The 23,407-nt window shown below is 34.6% G+C and overlaps 1 protein-coding gene across 1 annotated transcript in view; it reads left to right on the top strand.

The window, feature by feature from the left end:
• Positions 1 to 14,467, top strand: part of LOC138708965 (uncharacterized) — a 267,711-nt gene extending 253,244 nt beyond the window's left edge. The window contains exon 3 of the mRNA XM_069839370.1: positions 14,191 to 14,467. The gene's annotated coding sequence lies outside the window, so the exon portion shown is untranslated. The remainder of the gene's footprint in view (positions 1 to 14,190) is intronic.
• Positions 14,468 to 23,407: the final 8,940 nt, after the last annotated feature.

The raw sequence follows: 23,407 nt of genomic DNA, 5'->3' as shown, positions 1-23,407 counted from the left end.
GGATAATGCTATGGAATGACGACGAAATGGAGAAATGGTGACGGAATGATGTAGATGCCCAATATGGGGAAAAATGGAACAACACCGTGAAAGACCCACAACTACGACCTTGTCCGCCACAGGTGTAACTATGAATTTTTCAATGAAAAATTCCGGACCTGATCGGGGCTCGAACCCGGGCCGCCTGGGTGAGAGGCCGAAAGTCTGTCCACTCAGCCTTCGTAGAATAGGAATAGTATAGAATATGATAAGACAGTGTAAGAAATGGTAGGAATTGAATACTTATGTAGAATAATAATAATAATAATAATAATAGTTTTATTTTCCCTGGCAGAGTTAAGGCCATCAGGCCTTCGCTTCCACTCAACCAGGATCAAATCACATACAGAAAAATACATACCGGTATACAAATATTAACTTAAAAATAATAATAAACATAATTAAGTAAAAAAGAGAGATTGAATACATATACACAATCAATATTAACTTTAAAATAACAATAATATATATATATATATATATATAAAATAAAAAAAAGACTGAATACATAATCACAAACAGGAAAATACATTCTAGTATACAAGTATTAACTTAAAAAAAAGAATTAATGCATATGAATATAATCTCACAACTAAAGGAATAATAGAATTAGTATGATCAACACAGCACGTGTTACATTGAGACAATGACAATTACCTAGATATTAGTGTTAATGGAAAAAATAAAGTAATGACTGTGTAAAATAATAATAATAATAATAATAATAATAATAATAATAATAATAATAATAATAATAATAATAACAACAACAACAATAATAAAAAATAAAAATTATACCTAAAAAAACGAATTCTGTGCATTTAAAATATTTCTAAACAATCTAATTTTAAACAACTGAGGACTAAGACTACCCCTGATTTCCAGCGGCAGCGAATTCCATGAGCGGGCCATGGCTATTGAAAAAGAACTTGAGTACAGAGATGTCTGATGACGTGGTATTAATAGCAACAGATTGTGCTGTGAATGTGTATTACGATTATGATGTGAAGCTAGGAGAGTAAACCGAGAGGCAAGGTAGTTGGGTGTGGAATCATGTATAATTCGATATAGCAGGCAAGGAGAATGTACTAGAATAGGAGGGGAAAAATATAACAAATGATAGGATACCATAGATTAGGATAGGATAGTGTAACAAATGATAGTATCGTATAACATAGAATAGGATGGATGTAACAAATGATAGAGTAGTATAAAATAGTATATGATAGGGTAAGATAGTTAAACAAGTGTTATGATAGTATAGAATAGGTTAGGACAAGATCAGAAGAAGTAAAATAGGTTGAGTTATGATGGAATAGGATGGGTTGGGGTGGGACAGGATGAAAGAATGAAATTTAATGGAACAGAATTGGATAGGATTAAGTGTAACAGGACAAAATAAGTTAGGATATTGCAAGATGAGACACTGAAATAAGTTAGGACAGTTTGTGCTAGAGTGGGATGGTATATAGCAAGATTTAGTACATGATGGAGCGAGTAACGTAAGATGAAATGAGATAGGATAGCATGGATAGCGGGACTGAATGAGTTATCGTGGAATATGACGGAATGGAATGATACGGTATGGGATGAATATTGTAGCAAGGGATTAGGGAGTAGCTCACCGCTTTAGTGAAACTGAGCTACCCTCTAGCAGGAGGCCTTTGCCCTTCAAGGGACACATTAGGCTATTATTATTATTATTATTATTATTATTATTATTATTATTATTATTAGGGTAGAGCAGCGGTGACGAAAACACGAGCTGCAGTGATTACATGCGACAGACACTCTATGAAGTAAGGAGACGGAGGGAAGCTACTTGGCATGAAAACTACAACCAATGGTGGTTCCTGTACTAACATCTTGATCAATCCCGCGGATGAAAATCTCAAGTTTTGCAGTATCAGTAATGTCACTGCTGTCATCAAGAGCCAGTGAATAATAGGCCTATACAATTTTTCTTGCTTCTTTTTTAACCTTCCTCTTGAATATAATCAGGAATTTTCTAAATTCTTCTCTCGATACTTGGTCGAGAAATTCGTAGTTTTTCAAAATCAAAAACTTTTTATGGACAAGTTATTTAAGCTATTTTAATCATTACTATTTTGAGAAATTCTATTCTATTAGAAGGCTTTAGAGCATGAGATATTTCAAACCACATTAGGTAGCTGACTTAGTTACATTTATTTATCTCATCTTTCTCTTCTTGGCTATGATTTCAGACATGTCAATTCCTGGCATTTAAAAGTTCACTGGCACATAATATTATTATTAAATGAATAAGTAATAAATAGTTACCCTCATCTAAAGATTAAGAAGATTAAAATTGAGATAAAACATAATAATTCTATCCTTCTAGGGAGAAGATCTAAAAATATAAATATCCAGAAGAATTATAGAAACACATACTTAGTGGTTAGTAGTAGTAGTAGTAGTAGTAGTAGTAGTAGTAGTAGTAGTAGTAATAATAATAATAATAATAATAATAATAATAATAATAATAATATTAATACATTATTTAGCGTGGCAATTAATGTTTCTATATATTCCTAATTGAACCGTTGAGCAAAGTAAACATATTAAATTTTGTCCGACAGAACAACGAAAAAGTTCTCCTCATACTTTATGAAACCACCTCTTACTGCTTGTAGAGACAGAGTTTGTAGAGCGACATGATACCGTCACTGCTTACCTTCAGTACGTGAATGAAAAACACAGCAATGTACCCGTTTGAATGTCTGTGATTACACGATGTAATCACGACACCCGCTTTGGTCACCGCGAGGGTAGAGTGAGATAGGATGAAATGTAATAGGAAAGGATGGGATGACATAAGTCTGATAGGATAAAATGGGCATGGATGGTATTAAGGGTGGAAGGTGGAAGAAGATCACGCGCAGTTGGACTATTGTTATGGGTCCATTGTGCTATCTTCAAATTTGTACATAGGTGAGAAATGGCCGACGAATTTTGCCTAGAACCCTCTATCAAGGACAGGAATTATTATTTACGTACCATAAATCTACTACTCAGGATTCCCAGATTTATCTCCCTCTCGTAGAAAGTCACTTTGTTTTATCGCACTTTAAACACGCCTCCCTCAGTTTAATTTGAATCCGCGAACATTGGATTCAGTGGTTACTATGGTAATCGTAAGACCACCGGGGATGATGAGAATAAGATAAGAAATAAGTTAGATTAGGATGGGATATCACATTTTAGGTTAGGTTTGAATGAAATTGGCTAAGATGAAATGTCGAACTGAATAGCATAAGATAGAATGTGTTAGACTGTCATAAAATAGGAAGAAGAAGTTTTGACTAGGGTAGAGTAGGACAGGATAGGATGGGGTGGATTAAGGTAGGTAGATTAGAATAGGATGGAAGATGACAAAATGACATATGATTATATAGCACTTCGCATATTATTTTTTTTTCCTTATTACAGTATTTCAGAATAATGTAAATGTTAAAAAGGTTTTAATTTTTTATTACTCCTACACTATTGTAGTAAGCATATTTCTAAAGTAGGCTTATTGTTATTCATATCATTGTAATATCAGTTCTGCCTGTAAAAATACACTCATATGTATAATAAGATAGGTTAATAACTAGTTACCGATAATAATTTACGAAAGAGAAACTATGTTGTCTTTTGAACCCAATGACTAAAGCGAAATCGGAACAAAATATGAGTAATTCTATAAAATCGACCGCCCAATTCAAAAGATAATCAACTCAAAATTGAGAGTTTTGAGAAACATGTATTTTAAAGCTTTATGTGAAAAATCAAGGGATCGTTTAAATTACTTTAAATTCTGTTAATGTTGTTTTATATATACGTAGTACTATAAGTTTAAAATTAGAGTGCGTTAATTGTTTTTTTTTACAGGAACATGAAGCTTTGAAGTTCAGTTGTCTCAAAACTTTAAATTTTGAGTTTTTTTCCTTTTGTACTGATCCGTCGCAATACAATAATAATTAATTCCTTTTATAAAAGTTTAATTTTTTAAAAATCTAAATAGACTATACGGTTATAGGATTAGAGAAGCAAAATTTTATAATTGAAACCAAAGGGATTATTAAATATAGGGCAAAAGTTCGTAATATTGTGATGTAATATTGTGATAGTTATTTTTTGATAATTTATTACAATTTTACTGAGCGGAGGAATATCGTCAACGTATTAAGAAAATGTTCGTGGACAAGTTTCTGCACAAAACCGGTCCTTCTCTCGCTCAGTAAAATTGTAATAAATTCTCAAAAAGAACTATCACAATATTACTCGTATCATATTACCAACCTTTACCCTAGTAACAAATTTAAATATTTTTATGCTCGACCATGCCGAAATGTAGTAATTATACACCTGGTAGCAGTCCTTTAATGCATGTCATTAAAGTACACCTACTCATTAAAGTACAGGTGTTTAGCCAATGACAACTCAGCTTACAGGTGTTCAGCCAATGACAAGTCAGCTTTGTACCGTTATAAAACCGCAAGTATCGATTATTCTCGGATATGCAATTGAAAGAGAATTAGCAAAAAGTCATGGAGGCTGGAAATCCAATACTGTCGCAGAAGGTTATGTTCTGTTACTATAATAATTAGCGTTAATTGTAAATAATATTCAAATAAATTCAATTTGTCATCTCGTTTTTCAATGTCGAATTCAATAATCAAGGTTATATCAAGTTTAACGGGATTACATCAAGGCCAATGACATTATTGTTCCTCGGAAAAAATCAATACTTTCGCGTCTGCGCACATCTCACAATTCACGACCTAGAACAAGGTCACTTCCGATCTTGTCAGATACAAATAAAATGTATACATCTGAATAATTTCAAGTTCGAAATATGGTCGAGCATAAAAAGTCGTATGAAACTCGCCTATAATGGTAATTAAGAAGCTCGTATGAAAAGTATGAAACTCGCTTGCGCTCGTTTCATGAACATCCATACTCGCTTCTTAATTACTATCATTATAGGCTCGTTGCATAATGTACTAATGTGCCACAGTCATTGATGATGGAAGAAATGACACAAAAATTAAAGAACGTCTAAAGAAACGAAAATATGCAATATAACTCTTAATAAGATATTTTGGGATAACAAAATCACAAAGAAACTAAACATAAAATTTATAAATCAATTTTTAGAAGTACAACTTTGTAAGGTGCAGAAACTTGGCAATTAAAAATATAAAAAAATAAGCATTTGACATTGGAAATAAACAAGTAAACAAACAAACAAACAAACAAGCAAGCAAACAAATTAAATAAATGAATAAAATAAATAAATAAAATAAATTAATTAATTAAATAAATAAATTAAATAAATGAATAAATTAAATGAATAAATAAATTAAATAAATAAATAAATAAATAAACAGAGTTACAACATAGTCTAAAACCAATAGCGTTCACACGATATAGGCTACTCTTTACTAGGTCTGTAACATCCTATTATGCATCTACGTCATATAAAGTTACCGTTATAATCTGAAGAGAGGTTTGGAAGGAAGATTATGGCGACTAGCATTACGCAAAGGGTTGGAGGGGGACTGAATGAAATTGGGACACAAAACTGAATGAACTACGGTGAATCAATTGATGGCCCAAGCAAGGAATTATGAGGCAGGTCCTAAATCTTTACAAGCGACCTGCCAAGTTTTATTGTGGACCTCGCTCTGGGGGGAGGAGGGTCGATCTGTAACTGAATTTATAACGCGGAAGTTGCCGATATAAACAACCCCGAGAGATTATAACATTCACGACGCCAATTAATAATGAAGGAGAGTGTCTGGAGTGAGCTGGAAGTGACTGTACCCCCTCTTCTGCACCCCGATGCTCCTCTGTTTATAACCCCGTCACGGACAGGGCCCTGAGTCCTGATTACAGTCATTTGATTGCGTTCATTGCCAGCGAATTTGCAGGTTCGTGTTGCTAAGGATGTACCTACTTTGGAAAGTTAGGCAAAGCGCCTCTACTGTAGAATATTGTAACGCAGAAGATGAACGTGTTATATGGAGGTCCACAAATAACATTCTCATTATTGAAATGAATTTTGGGACACTACAACCCAGCACTGCGACCTTTTAAGAGCTATTGCGCAAACCCTCAAGCTACACCAGCTGTGTCGAAAATGTGACTCACGAGCACATTGTGGCTCGCAATGATAGCTGTGCATTTCTCTTACTTCCTGCCTTCCCCAACTCCCACCCTCTCACTCACTGCAATCAAACTTCGTTCCATTTGCTTATTTGTCTCTGACCTGCGAGTGGCGTATCGTCCAATGTCTCTTCTGAAACCATGTACCTCTACAAAAACGAAAGTTTTAGGGATGACGCATTTTTTGTTGCCAATATGATGAGAATATTAAATGTACCGGTATGATTTGTTCACAAGTATTACGAGAAAACGGTTGTATAACATAAAACAGCATTATACTACATGAAGTATTATTATTATTATTATTATTATTATTATTATTATTATTATTATTATTATTATTATATCATCTCTGTACGTCGATCCTTTTTCAGCAGATGTACGAATAATGCCGTTAGATCTTCAATTTAAACTCACAGATTTACAATGTGATGTTAAATGAAAGCTATATGTAAGGACTTAACAAATGTTGAACTTTTCAAATCTTTGCAAAACAATAAATATCCGAAGCTTCCTTTTTCGCTTGTTCTGTTGAAGTCATATTCGCTACAACTTACGTTTGTGAAAAATCATTTTCAACAATGAAAATAGTAAAAACCAAATTTAGATCACGACTGACAGACAAATACCTTCGTAATCAACTACGACTGGCAGTAAGTGACATAATTCCTGATTTTGAAACTTGCAGAGACAATCTGAAGACAATTAATAGGTTGTGATAATGTGTCCTACGTTTTTTTGTTCATTTCTTTCTTCGTTACACGTACTAAACATTAGTTTGTAGCCTTGTACTGTATAAAATTATATTTAAGTGCTTGACTAAGGAAAATGAAATCCGTTAATAAGTCAGACAGTTGCTTCACTTCCCCTTCGGGTGTCCGCCTCCTTCCATAGGTGCTGTGCATGTTGCAGGTTACACAGTGGCTCGGCGCACGATGACATTTTTGCCACGGCTGAGCTACACGCATTCTTAAGCCCACACCGGCTGACTACACTAAGGTTCGCTGCTTACCCAGTTTCGAGCGGGCAACTCCACTCGTCCCTAGGCTAGGCCCCTCCGTGCTTCATCAACCGGATTGTGGAAGCTGTTGGCACGTTCATTGTCGACATGTTACAGAGAAACTTGACGCAAATGGAATTCGATATCCTACATAACACCAAACGAGCACACGTGACGGTCTATGGATTTTTAATATTGAAAGTTTGTGTTACAGGTATAATGTTCATCAATAAAATTTCCTTGGATTTGTTGCTTATTTTCTGAGGATATGGTACAATTTTAGTATTAAAATTTAGGCATCAATCAAGATTGTAATCTCGATCAAGTAGTACAGTCAGAAACTTAAATTTTATAAAATTAATTTTAGTATTTGATTGAACACATCATATTCATTCATTCATAGTGTTCTCCCCAAGGGCAGGTCTTTTACTGCAAACCCAGCATTCTCCAGTCTTTCCTTTTGTCTCCGCATATGATCCACATATCTTAATGTCGTCTATCATCTGATTTCTTCTGCCCCGAACTCTTCTCCCGTTCACCATTCCTTCCAGTAGGCTGTTTCTTCTCTACCAGTGACCCAGCCAATTCCTTTTCCTCTTTCTGATCAGTTTCAGGATCATTCTTTCTTTATCCACTCTTTCCAGCACAGCTTCGTTCCTTACTCTGTCTGTCCATTTCACACGCTCTATCCTTCTCCATATCCACATTTCAAATGCTTTTATTCGCTTCTTTTCACTTCATCGTAATGTCCATGTTTCTACCCCATACAATGCTATACTCAACACAAAGCACTTCGCTAGTCTCTTAGTTTTTCTCTAGAGGTCCGCAGAAGTTGCTCCTTTCTCAATTTAAAGCTTCCTTTGCCATTGGTATTCTCCTTTTGACTTCTTGGCAACACCTCATGTTACTGCTTGTAGTACACCCCATTCATCATGCCATGTTTCCTGCAGTTTTTCTTGGGAAAGGTAAATGCGGTAGCTTCCCGTTGCTTTCCGCACACCATTCTCTCTTTTGCATCTTAAAAGATCTCAGGAGGCCCCAGCGTGGAGGTGAGGAGAGTATATTTGACTAATTAGGCCCTCCGAACTTCACCAAAATTCACAGAAAGGAATAAATATGAGTTCTATATGGGTTTTTGACCCGATCAAAGACCGGGAAATCCCAATTAGTCTTTGTCCCCCACATTATATTACACGCACGCACGCGCACGCGCGCACGCACACGCACACACACACGCACACACACACACACACACACACATATATATATATATATATATAGACCTATTTATTAGACTCGGAATATAAGACACTGTTTCTTGCCGCGTAATGTTATTCTTCACACGGAATGTATCAAGATACACGCTGCATATTATAACAATTCTCTTTTTTCATTCCTCAAGTCTAAGCTTACCAGAAAGAAAAGGAAAACTATAAGGGACTATTACAGGGTCCATTATAGCGTACATTAATATAATAGTAGCTGAATTGAGTATGGAGAAGGTCTGGCCCGGGTTTCCAGAGCAACCAACAAGCGGGCAGACTGACGTGATCAGGTTATTTAAATAAGCAAACACGTACAAGAAAAAACAAAAGAAGATCTCGAAGACGTTGCTTTTATTTTTTATATAGTACTTAATAAAAAGGAAATAAAATGGGTGCAACACACAACTAGCTACTTCACAAATTTACACCTCCAACTTTTTTTTTTCGTTCTCTCTTACGAAATAGTGAGATCATAACACCATTCTTTTTTTTTTTGACTACGTTCCCGATCAATGTCAGAGTGGATAGAACAGTAGTACCAGACGATATACTTACTCTCTGACATAACACTGTTGACGCACGTTATTTCATATTTTGGCCTGAAAATGATCCCCCAGGTTTTAATTCAACAATATCTTTATGACTTAAAAGTCACTGCATGGTGTTGCTTCATTTCACAATTCATCACCAGTCACATTTCTTCGAAGAACAGAACAACGAGATAATAGAGACTGTCACAGCAAACAGAAAGTATGCTACAGAAATTCTTCATTCTTAGCTGAGAAACCATCGTCTCAAAAACTTAATCTTCATGCAAAATGGTGCACCGTTTAACGTCTATACCTCTACAAAACAATTAATTGTACAAATATTTGGCGATCCTGTCATCAATAGGTACTTTAAAACAATCTGATCGAATTTTGGTTACTTTAAAGAACAAGTTTTCGTAGCACATCCTACAACCTTACAGCAAATGGAAGATGTTACGTCGCAAAAAATTAGGAATATTCAAAGTCATTGTCTGTAAAATGCTGTGCATGTTGTCGCAGAAAGAATTATGTATGTTGAAAAAGAGAACGGTTGACATATTCTCAGTGGTTTGTAAAAACCAACCTTTGTTTGCCCAACACTGTCATGTTTTTTTTTTTATATACATCAAATATTATAGATGGTGAATCTTTACTACTATACTGTCAGTATAGGAAATTAAAAACAAACACTGAAAATACCTTAGTTTTGTAGTGTGGATTTGTAGAAACACGATGTGATCTCTGGGAGAGCTGTGGTCGCACCCAACCCGCCCTAAACAGGTTCCTTACTTATATAGGAAAATCCAACGAGTTAGAAAGAGAAAGATATAGAGTGGTCATTGCGCCGCCATGTTTGAAGAAAATTGAACGACCGTTGGTAATGAACTTATGCGCCCAAAACAAAGTGGGCGTGGTGATAACTGACATTAGAATCGTCAGCTGTCTTAATTTCGTTTGCATAAATCAGTTAAACTGAAATGGAAAAACCTAGTATTTCGTCAAATACGTGCTAGGAACTTAATCTAAACTTAAAACACTTGAGCTATTCCTAGAAGGAATGCTTAAAAGAATAACCTAAGCAAAATTGTCATGTAGTATGACAAGAAGTCCTAGCAAATATACTGAAGAAAATGTTAATATTCCTAGGTTCTTTTAAATGCGACCTGCAAGATTGCCTATAAAATGAACGAGTATGATTCGGATGATTTTATTAAATTGTTTTCCCAGTCTCTACACGTTGCAAAACTATTTACTATACCATAAGATATAGAATGAAAGTAGGCCCTATCGGTAGTAAACAACCTTTACCTCCAAGCTTGTAACGTGGGTGAAACATGACAAAACACGCTTTCAGTTTTTTTGTTACAGTAAAGTATAATTATTATCGAAATGTGAACGTGAGGTCAACAGCCGGCTGGTCTGTCTGAGCCTTTCAAGGGCTGTGGCACCACAGACATTAGTGTATAACTGAGCACCCACGTACAATAATGGGGTAAGTAGTTACGAAATATATTCATACTTACCCCATTATTGCACGTGGGTGCTCAATTATGTTCTTTCATGTCCTTCGAGTCAAAATACTAACAACAATACGACCTACCCCAGAGTTTTGCGTTATTTTGGATGCGAGTGTCGAAATACAATTTTAATATTTGATTGCTATTACTGGGTTTGAAACGGAATTGTAGCGGTTTTATCCGTATTTAGTTTAACTTTATTACTAGTGAACCATTTATTTGATTAATCGTTTGTCTTCGAAATAGGCCTACTTCTTATAAGCTACAGCTCATCGTCTTCTTGTATAAGCAGTAAGGACAGAAGGAGCAGAAATAAAGGATGCCGGTGTCGAAATACAGTTTTAATATTGTATTGCTATTTGTTTTTCACTGGGTCTGAAACGGAATTGTATTGGTTTTATCCGTATTTAGTTTAAGTACATTACCAGTGAACCATTTATTTTGTTTATGCCGGGCGTTGTTACACATTTATGCATGAAAAAAAAATGCTGCTAATTAACAAAACTATGGACTTAACTTCATAAAATTTACATGAAATATGATATATCAGTTGTCTTTTTCCTTTTGACATTGCAGTTATATGCAGCACACACAACAGGCATGTTTTTTCTTCGTTTTTTTGTACTTCTTACCTCCGTTATACAACATTGTAAGCAGACGAATTTTTACAAAGGTGGGCGCTTAGCTCAGATCTGCCGTGTTTCGCGGTGGCACCGCAAAGAGCGCTGTACAGGACAACATGGCCACTCTATAGTCTTCTCTTTCTAACTCGTTGGGAAAATCGTCATACTTGAAGGAAGAAGGCGGCCATATTCCGTCGTTGTGACGTTATTTGAGGTGGAGTGGGAGAATGATTGCAGTGTCGCCAACTGTGGTAACCATTCATATTATCTTACACACCTAACAAAACCTAATCTAACCTAACCTAACCTAACCTAACGTGCTACACACCTATTGTAACATTCCTAACGTTTAGCACACCTGTTGTAACATTCCTCACAGTTTCAATTCGTTTGCCGATATTGGCATCCCTGCTACGCGTCTGCTGGAACCATACTCCTCTTGGCTGGAACTCAAGAGTCATCTAGTGGAAGTGAAGTGAAACTGCTATTCTGTCAATTACGATTCCGAAGTTGTTTCTCTGTTACCTGCAAGAATTATTGTGTAATTGTAGTGATAATTCCATTTATATTCTACAATAAATATTGAAATGTGTCGTGGCTGAGATAAAAGTGTTCTAAATTGATTTACAGCGCCACAATCCCAGTGATAAACGTGTGAATATTCGTTAGGAGTCCGTTGGAAGTGGCTGTAGAGTAATAAAGATTGACCTTATAGATTTATAAACCTTATAGCCTGCATTAACAATTTTATTTAATATGCGAGAAGAACCAGAATAAAAGAATGATAGTGAAACTTTGAGCACCTTTATACAGTTTCCTAGAACTCAGCACCAATTTGGAAATGTGCCGTGTAACAACCCACAGACAAGATCCAGCAGGCGTGCCAACATAATACTAGGGCCGGCGGAGGAGGCATCACAGTTGTCAGCTACCTTCGTGATTTATTTCCCATGTCAGCGACCTCTGAGAACTTGTCCGTGTTTACTTAGCGAGTGTCAAGAAGTGCATAAATTTCATTTCCAATCCACTCACTTTTTTTGTCAAGCTGTTTAACAACGCTGTGACGTTGTCTCTCACATGACAGATTAAACCTGTGTTACGTAACAATGTAAAGTTTTGCAGTGAACTGTAAAATCATCTTAGGAAAGAAAAAAGTCAAGAAAAAAAAATACATATAGGTGTACTCAAATAGTTTCGTGAAGTAATGGCAGTTCTTGTTAGGATGTAAATGTGACAACTCTTCATATACAGGGTGTAAGGGGTATAAGTGCCGTCCTTTTCACAGTCGGGGACGGTCTACAGGATCAAAATATGTCCATACAACATAGGATCAAAACTTGATAGTTTTCCCAGAAAAAAAATATTTCTTCTTTTATTTTATTCGCATTATACTGCATATATCGTTAGTAAAATTACGAAAACAATTACATCTGTAGGTATATTTAGCAAAGAGTTAATATTAGTTTAAATACATATTTGTGTGTTCTATTACGTTTTCGTGAAATAAAATAAAATCGCATGCTTAAATTTGTTAATATTCTGGCGTGAGAGACGTGGCAACGTGTTCAGCAGGCAGTACTCTGCACAGACGTTCGTAGGCCTACATGTCAGCTGACAAGCAAATGTTCTGATGAGGGCAGATAAAAAAGTTATTTTTTTTTCTTCCACCATGTTAATAATGTCAAAAGAAGTGCTTATACAAATTTTGGCCACTTGACCGCAATTACGAGGCCGTCCAGAAAGTGATTTTCCCTGGGTCCGTTTTAGAAAAAAGCATAATTGCACAGACATATTTATTGAAACAGATACAGCAATTGTTGTGTCATTTGTCAGCATATTCCCCACTGGAATTGAGACATTTGTCATACCACAGGATCAATTTTTGTGTCATAGAAGTCAGCCGCCTCAGATCGGAACCAGCGTTTGACTGCGTCTGCACCTCTCTCTGTCGATGCCATGATATGAGAAATGTCTCAATTCTGGTGGAAAATATGTTGAAAAATAGCTCAACAATTGCTGTGTCCGTTCCAATAAATTTGTCCAATGAAATTGTGTTTTTTTTTCTGTTAGCGGCCCTTGGCGAACTTATTTTTTTACTGCCCTTGCAATTGCGGTCGAGTGGCCAAATTTGTATAAGCACTTCTTTTGCAATTATTAACATGGTGGAAGAAAAAAATTTAACTTTTTTATCTGCCCCCATCAGAACGTTTGCTTGTGAGTTCAAGCTCCCTGTCCATAGGTCTACTGCCGAGCGGATGACAGTTCGATACCAATTATTCGATAAACAACTTAAAGTGTCATTCACAGTTTAGGAATATCACATATTATTAATTCATGCAGAAAGTTGTCGTAATTTAAGTGAGGCAAAAGATGTACCGTCAATGTTTTCTGCAATGAAGATTACCTAATCGGCGAACTTTTGTAGCGGTTTCTCAACGATTATTAGAAATATGAGTCTCTTAACCCGTTTCGAAAATCACACAAACAGAAATTTCTTTAAAAATGGTACTACTTTATGGAAGTGGGAGAGATTAGAATGTTACATTTAAAAAAAAAAAGTTCGTGTGATTTTGTGCAGTAAACCATTATTGTTTATTTTAGACGCACAATAAAAAATGGATCAATATTGCCAATATTGTTAAACAAAATGGAAATTTACCATAAAGTTCTATTAATCAGACTGGAAGTTTGTGTTTGCTGCTAGCTTTATGTCAACAACGGTCCGCCCCTGCATTATATAGCTTAATGAAAGTATGCTACTTTGTATTGTATATATTTGTATAGTTTTGGCCGATAAATTGTATATGCTTTAAATTGAATAGTAATCTATATAGCTCTACTGATAAATTGTTTGTGTTTGTAATTTGAAGTAGTTTGCATGATATTATGTATTATCAATTTCTGTATATCACAACTGGTTGAATTGTTTATGCCTTAAATTTAATTAACTTGTTTTGTATTATACATATAGCTCAACTTATGAATGATCGTTTGCGTTTGTAAATTTAATAATCTGATTGGCTATGCATTGTATACTTTTAGTAGAGCCATCGATGTAGCTCAGTCGGCAGACTCGCTGGGCTGCTGATCCGGAGCTGCGTTCGGGCTTGGGTTGGATCCCCCTTTGGTCTTTGGTTTCTTCCGAGGTTTTCCCCAGCCGTGGGACTGAAGCCGGATGGTCTATGGCGAGTCCTTGGCATCAACCCCTTTGATTTGATTACCCCCCTTGATTTGATTACCTGGTTGGGTTTTTCCGAGGTTTTCCCCCACCAAAAGGCAAATGCCGGGTAATATTTTGGCGAATCCTCGGACCTCATCTCATCTCACTACATCTCGCAAAAAAAAAAATCAACAAAATTGTAAAAATTGTAGAAAATTACTAAATTGTAAAATTATAAAAATTGTAATTGTAATATTGTAAAATGTTGACTTGTTCCACATCTTAAAGCTTCATTGCTCATGTAAGATCTATGGAATAAAATAAATGAATGAATGAAATGAAATGAAAATGAATAAAAGAGCATCTGTTTTGTACAGGTAGTACCGGTATGTCTGTATCCGCTTGAGTTGTACTGTGTACTTGTAAACTCCCTCCTGCCCATCCAGCAACACTGTCAAACGGCTAATGTTGTAAACTTTAATAATTAGTTAAATATTGCAATTAGAAAACTATTGTGAGGACAATTTTTCTTCCTTATGATCTGAACAATCATCAGTTAAAATAATGGCACTTCTGCCCCTTACACTCTGTATAGTAATCGAACCTCGATACAACAAATTTTCTGGGGACTAGGAAAATTGTGCCGTTATATCAGGGTCATTGTTGTATTGAGGGTTTATTAATTTTTACCCAACTTTATGTTCCGAAAGAGAATATAGTAAAAATAAGTACAAAAGTAATTGAAGTGATTTAATGTCTCTAGTAAACCATGTGCAGTGCAGTGCATCAGTTATTCATAGATTTCAAAAAAGGCATATGACTCGGTTAAGAGAGAAGTTTTATATTATATTCTTATTGAATTTGGTATTCACAAGAAACTAGTTCGATTAATTAAAATGTGTCTCAGTGAAACGTACAGCAGAGTTCGTATAGGTCAGTTTCTGTCAGATGCGTTTCCAATTCACTTTGGGCTAAAGCAAGGAGATGCACTATCACTTTACTTTTTAACTTTGCTCTAGAATATGCCATTAGGAAAGTCCAGGATAACAGAGAGGGTTTGGAATTGAACGGGTTACATCAGCTGCTTGTCTATGCGGATGACGTGAATATGTTAGGAGAAAACCCACAAACGATTAGGGAAAACACGGCAATTTTACTTGAAGCAATTAAGAGATAGGTTTGGAAGTAAATCCCGAAAAGATAAAGTATATGATTATGTCTCGTGACGAGAATATTGTACGGAATAGAAATATAAAAATTGGAAATTTATCTTTTGAAGAGGTGGAGAAGTTCAAATATCTGGGAGCAACAGTAACAAATATAAATGATACTCGGGAGGAAATTAAACACAGAATAAATATAGGAAATGCCTGTTATTATTCGGTTGAGAACCTTTTGTCATCCAGTCTGCTGTCGAAAAATCTGAAAGTTAGAATTTATAAAACAGTTATATTACCGGTTGTTCTTTATGGTTGTGAAACTTGGACTCTCACTTTGAGAGAGGAACATAGGTTAAGGGTGTTTGAGAATAAGGTGCTTAGGAAAATATTTGGTGCTAAGAGGGATGAAGTTACAGGAGAATGGAGAAAGTTACACAGCGCAGAATTGCAAGCATTGTATTCTTCACCTGACATAATTAGGAACATTAAATCCAGACGTTTGAGATGGGCAGGACATGTAGCACGTATGGGCGAATCCAGAAATGCATATAGAGTGTTAGTTGGGAGGCCGGAGGGAAAAAGACCTTTAGGGAGGCCGAGACGTAGATGGGAAGATAATATTAAAATGGATTTGAAGGAGGTGGGATATGATGATAGAGAATGGATTAATCTTGCTCAGGATAGGGACCAATGGCGGGCTTATGTGAGAGCGGCAATGAACCTCCGGGTTCCTTAAAAGCCAGTAAGTAAGTAAGTAAGTAAGTAAGTAAGTAAGTACGTAAATATACCATATGATTGTGCTCAAAGCAACAAGAAACACATTTGTTGAAGAAATATGTAAGTTCTTATCATCTAACTGAGTAAATAGTAGTTCAAGCGGTAAAATTGCAAAAACGAGTACCATTGGTAACGTGAACTAAATATGGTAACCAGTTTCATCTTCATGACAGATTTATGAATATTGTACTAAAGTAAAGTAACTTAATATTATAAGAAACTGGAGATCGTCTGGTCTTGAACCCGGTTTTACTCTGTGGGAGGTCTAAATGTCAGCTTCAAGGCGATAAGGAGATGTAAACCATCATCAGAATCGCATTAACTGCTTTCACTTGTTCCGTTCTAAACGTTTGCACTTCTGGTAATGACCACGAATAAATTAATAGTAATGATACATGAATAGCTGTTGTTAATAGACGGTTAACATGTGCAAGATTAATGATACTCCATAACATCTCTTGCAAGGTCAAGAAAGAAATCAAAAGTATGAACATGCAGTCCGGATCTGGATTCGCAGGCCGAATTGTGATAGACTGGAAATTGTAGGCTACACAGTTCTCTTTCTCTTTAGCTGGATTATCTTACTATTATGCGTTCATTTACATGACTGCTGAGCGCTGATGTCGCCACTGGCGTTGTATACAAGCCATGGTAGGCGCGGGACGTTAGTGGACGCAATCTGCTAGTTTGTGGAATCAACACCGGTCAATTTACAACGGACGGGTAGTACAGGAGAACTGTTCGTTGGAAGAATTATTTGTAAATAACAAAACTACTGTACACAAATTACAACAAAGTCCATGTGACATAATCCTCCCTTCTCTTTCAGATATTAAATAAGGTGCATTATCAACAGTAATCTCACTAGAGGTTTTGATTTATCTAGAGAAAATCAAAACTCGAGTGGGATTTAATTGACTATTACACGATTAGAAGAAAGTATATAAAGATTAGAAGTAACGAAGTACTCCAATATAATAAAATATTAATTGACTTACGAAAATACAACTGTCTTCAAATGTATTATTGTACCATCTCAACATCACAAATATTACGCTAGATGCATGCCAGATGGCAATAGTGAGTTATGATTACTAGCAATGCCTTCTCGTTGAGAAGTTCTCGATCTATATCACGATGGCAGTGTTACTAGTCAAGAAGGCTTTGTTGATTTAGTTTCATTTTTATTAGAACAGTTGCATTCCACTTCAATTATCCGAATCCCAGTAATCAACGTCACTTTACAGATGATTTTCAATAAATCTTAATATTAAACAATCTCTGATACGTGACTATCCATAATATCATATAGCAGAAGTATAACCTAAATAATATACAGAAGTGTTAGAAAAGTTTTAATTAACGACGATGACATAAAAAATAAACATGAATAATTTTAAAAGGAATAATTATTGAATGTACAATTTTCAAATTTGAATGTGGTTGGTGGTTCAATTGATGTTATATTGGACGTGTGCGTAATAGAAGTGGAACTCGTTGATGTAGGCCTACATGGTGTATTCAACTTATTCAGGATTTCCGAATGGTGCTCTTCATTTATTTGTAAATAGGATTTCAGAAGATGCATAGGTATGATCAGTTATTTTTATTAATTCTTGTTCTTGAATGCCAATGCGAGTCATATATGAAACTGCTGTGCATCGACTGGAGTGGTTTGTAATTTTCTATTTTTTTTTTTTTTTTTTTTTTTGACGTCCAGACAAGCGCAGTTTCAAATGTTGGCAAACAAAGAAACAAATGCTAGGGACGCGATAAAATTAAACAAATGCTAGGGACGCGATAAAATTGTGCGATAAGCAGCTATGATTGGTTGAAATACGTCCTTTCGTACCGTTTTATTGGTCAAAAGTAGTATGACGTAGTAAAAGTGTAATAGTCATTGTAAAACATTAACCCCTCAAAGAAAGTAACATAAAGCAGTGAGAGAGAGACAGAGACAGAGACAGAGACAGAGACAGAGACAGAGCAAGAGACAGAGACAGAGACAGAGACAGAGCAAGAGACAGAGACAGAGACAGAGCAAGAGACAGAGGCAGAGACAGAGCAAGAGACAGAGACAGAGACAGAGCAAGAGACAGAGACAGAGACAGAGACACACGCGCGCGCGTGCGCACACAAACACACATATATATATATAGAGAGAGTCACAAGGATTTACCGTCCCTTACGGAGCTTATTTTCGAAGACATTCTGAGCAAAAAATATCATATAAACATGTGTCATAATCTCAATATTTTCTGAGTTACACAAATTTGAAGTTATTAGTAAAACACATTTTTCTTTAGTTTTAAGAGTAAAAGAATATTGCAAATAGAGAATGAACTATTCAGAAGTATCATTTCTTTAATTGGCTAGTGTTCTGAAGCTAAAAATGTGTTGTTAATTGTTTTGTACAGATTTTGTTTTTCAATTTTTAACTAAAAATTACATCATTCTTATGCACTTATCACAAAAATTGTTACAAATCATACGACTTTAGGAACTTGATTTTTTACAGTTTAATTATGCATCCTAATGTACAATCTTAAAGAACTTACAAGAGTGGCGTGATTTGTAACAATTGTGATAAATGCGTAAGAAAAATGTAATTTTGTAGTTAAAAATCGAAAAAAAATCTGTACGAAGCAGCTATGGAATTCACAACACATTTTTAGCTTCAGAATACTAGCTAAGTAAAGAAATGATTCTTCTGAATAGTTCAATCTACATCTGTAATATTCTTTTATACTTAAAACTAAAGAATAATGGTATTTTACAAATAACTTCAAATTAGTGTAATTCTGAAAATATTGAGATCAGGGCAAATATTTATATGGCATTTTTGTTCAGAAGGACTTGGGAAATAAGCTCCGTAAGGGACGTTAAATCCTCGTGAATTACCTTGTATACATGTTTTGTCAAATGGCAGTGTTTCACTAGAAAACCAGCATTCTCCAATCTTTCCTATTTTCTGCCTTCCTCTTAGTCTTCACATATAATCCATACTTACACCTTAATGTCGTCTCTCATCTGATATATTCTTCTGCCCCGAACCCTTCTCCCATTCAACATTCCTTCCAGTGCATCCTTCAGCAGGGAGTCCCTTCTCATGGAGTGGCCCAGCCAATTTCTTGTTTTCTGCCTGACCAGTTTCAGCAATATTGTTTCTTCACACACTCTTTCAAGCACAGCTTCATTTCCTATTTTGTCGTTCCACTTCACACGCTTAATTCTTTTATATATATCCACTTTTGAAATGCGTCTTTTCGTTTCTCTTTACTTCGTCGTAATGTCTATGTTTCTGTTCCATAGAATGCCACATTCCACGCAAAGCACTTCACTAGTCTCTTCCTTAGTTCTTTTTCCAGAGGTCCGCAAGTACGAATTTCAAATACGCAAATTTTATCAAAATGTAGACGCTGTGTCATGAATACGCTTTACGTCTCTATAATGGCGACACAAGTAGGCTAATACAGTAGATGTGTAAAGACAGAAAATTTGTAGTTTTAGAAAAATAGGCTAATGAATATGATATATTAATATTACTATTATATGTGGAATCATAAATAATATTTGTAAACTTATTTTTACGATAATGCAGAAGGCAGAAAATTATTATTTCTATCGTATTCTATCTGAATATGCAATTTATGACCAGAAAAGTTGATGCTCTTGGTATCCCTCCCTGTGTGTAATGTAATGTAGCTTTATTTTTTATTTTATTGGGTTATTTTACGACGCTGTATCAACATCTAGGTTGATGCTCTGGTATCCCTCCCTGTGTGTAATGTAATGTAGCTTTATTTTTTATTTTATTGGGTTATTTTACGACGCTGTATCAACATCTAGGTTATTTAGCGTCTAAATGAAATGAAGGTGATAATGCCGGTGAAATGAGTCCGGGGTCCAACCCAGGATTGGGTTGAGGGAAAATCCCGAAAAAAACCTCAACCAGCTAACTTGCCCGACCAGGATTCGAACCCGGGCCACCTGGTTTCGCGGCCAGACGCGCTGACCGTTACTCCAAAGGTGTGGACTGTAATGTAGCGTATGTATGTATGTATGTATGTATGTATGTATGTATGTATGTACACGTACGTACGGTAGTGGCAAAAAAAAAAAACCGCACCGACCCTTGTAGGTGATTTCAGAGTCACAGATTCAAATGTTGCTAGTCACAAAACACATCCATCTTGTATAATTAATTGTAACAATGAAATTTATTGCATTTATTGGATTCTTACCGTCTTTTGTTTCCTTCAGTGCCTCAAACTTACAGAGGAAAAAACTAAGTTATGAGAGTTTTATTTTCATCTGATATCAATATTACATTTCTACCTCTATTCGGCAAAGATAACAGCGTATTTTTACATTAAATAGCAGTACATACCTCTGACTTCACTATACATATTAAAATGACCACAGTTTGACACAATACACAGCACAGGATTCTTTTGTATCAGCTTCTTGTTTATTTTTTTGCCACTATTGTACGTACGTATGTATTGATTGATATATTTACTTATCTATTTTTTTCACCTGTCGATTTATTCACTTAATGATTGATTTATTTAGCTATTTATTCGCTTAACGATTTATTTATTTTGCGATTTATTCACTTAGCGATTTATTCACTTACCGGTAATGATTTATTCACATGGCGATTTATTCACTTACCGGTAACGATTTATTCACTTGGCAATTTACTCACTTAGCGATTTATTCACTTAACGATTTATTCAGTTAGCGATTTATTAACTTAATGATTTATTCATTTACGATTTATTCACACAGCGATTAATTCACTTATTTCTTTATTTCTTTACTTCTTTATTTATATACTTCTTTTATTATTTATCCATTTATTGATTTATTTATTCATTTATTATTCTTCCTCTATTTTTCTACATATATTTCTTTACTTCTTTATTTATTTATGCATTTAGTGATGTATTTATTCATTTATTTCTCTTCCTCTATTTTTTTTTTGCATTTTGCCTATTTAATTCTTTATTTAAATAGTTCTTTATTTACTTCTTTATTTATTTATTCATTCATTTATTTATCCATTTATTGATATATTTATTCATTTACTTCTCTTTCTCTATTTATTTTTCTATTTTTATTTATTTTCTAGCCATACCCGTGCGCTCCGCTGCACCTGTTAGAAATAAATATAAAGTAATTACATAATTAAAAATAGGACGTTTGATCCAGGGAACATTCGTGTTTGTTAGAAGGATAAATCGTTTAATATGTTACTTAATTGAAATTGTATTTAAATAAATAAATTACGATCATTTTGGTCCAGAGAGCACTCATTTGGTGCAATGACAATAACTTTAACATGTTTCTTATTTGTTATTACATGCAACTATAGTTTAATGAAGATTGCCATATCATTTAGTTTTAATGTGTAAACTTTATATTACTTGCTATATGGTTCCATTGAATTATGGTAATAACTTAATTTTAACCATTGTTTTCTACGTTTTCAGTAAATGGCGCTTGGCCCACTATGGTTCAAATAACTTAAATAGTGATACAGCATAAACAGTGATATGTAATTATATTTCTTTCTTTCGAAAATGTAAGAATTCACGATCTCCTATGTACCATTGCCATGGAATGAATAAATGTGTTTTTTCTTCCTACTCAAAAAGTTTATATTTTGCACATGGGAATTACTACAGGAACAAAAACGCTACAATATGAGGCGGCGGTGAAAACGTATTGTATTGTTATTTTAAAAGTCTATCAGACCTACCAAATTTTGCATAGAATAAAACTTATCGGAAATCATTTTTAAAGAAACTTTTGTTATGTAACATTTTTCACAAAAAAGAAATAATAAGCGAGATATTTCGATTTAATTCAGGCCCCGTTAAATGAAGTATTTTGAATGCCATATTGCCTGAAATCTAAATTACAACGAACTTAATTTATGTTTCAATTTTCATCGAAATCCGTTCAGCCATTATCGCGTGAAAAGGTGACAAACATCCAAACAGACAGACATACAAACAAAAATTTCAAAAAAGCTATTTTCGGTCTCAGGTTGAATAATTATACATGTTAACACCAATTATTTTTGGAAAAGCGAAAATTACCAGAAAATTTTCGGTTACATATTTATTATTAGTATATTATATTATATTATATTACATTATATAAAAAGTGCGTTGATAACGGATGTACTCCGATAAGAAAGTTTTTAATTTGTTGTGGGGGCTCTTGAATCTCAGAAGCAACAACTTTTACAACAGCGCAACATAATCTGCTTGGCTCATTACCCAATTTTTTTTGCATTGCATTTATTGCATATATAGTCTATTTTATGTATTTTAACATTGAGCATAGTTAAAATTTGAATTATAAAATAATGGATTGCTAAGCTAACGTACTATTACTGCATACTAAATCAATACACTCTCGTTGTTCGTTAATTCTGTGAGATTAAAATGAATGTGTACATAAATATTATTTTAAGAAATACAGAAAACTAATGTACAAAATAGCCTATCAAATTTTCTGTGCATAAGAAGCTATTTTAATCTTACCTGTCCTCGATTTACTAAGAAGTTACTGAAATAACATTATAGCAGTATGTCCATCTAGAGAAACTACACTTTCCAATGGTGAAATAATAATTAATTATACAAATCGGTTAATTTAGCTTCCGATATTACTTCATACAAACACAGAAACATTGTCTGTAGGCTAAGTTTAATAGCTTTCGATTGTTGCTGTCCAAGGCCCCTTTTTCGATTGTTGTTATCCAAGGCCCCTTATAGACGAGGTCATTTGTTATTTTATTGCACTGTCTTAGATGGCGTTATTTTAATTTTAAAACTCATTTATCTCATTAAATATCAGTCCTATCAAAATTTTGTAAAGGATAAAACTTATCGGAAATCATTTTTAAATAAACGTTTGTTATGTAACATTTTTCACAAAAATCAATAATAAGCGAGATATTTCGATTTATTTAATTCAGGCCCCCTTATAACCCCCTTTTAAATAAAGTATTTTGAATGCCATATAGCCTAAAATCTAAGTTACAACGAACTTAATTTATATTCCAATTTTCATATAAATCGGTTCAGTCATTATCGCGTGAAAAGGTAACAAACATACAGACAGACATACAAACAAAAATTAA

Source organism: Periplaneta americana, chromosome 11 (assembly GCF_040183065.1).
Source record: "Periplaneta americana isolate PAMFEO1 chromosome 11, P.americana_PAMFEO1_priV1, whole genome shotgun sequence".
NCBI classification, from domain to species: domain Eukaryota; kingdom Metazoa; phylum Arthropoda; class Insecta; order Blattodea; family Blattidae; genus Periplaneta; species Periplaneta americana.
The sequence above is the reverse complement of the archived record's forward strand: the minus strand, read 5'-3'. Positions and strand labels throughout refer to the sequence as shown.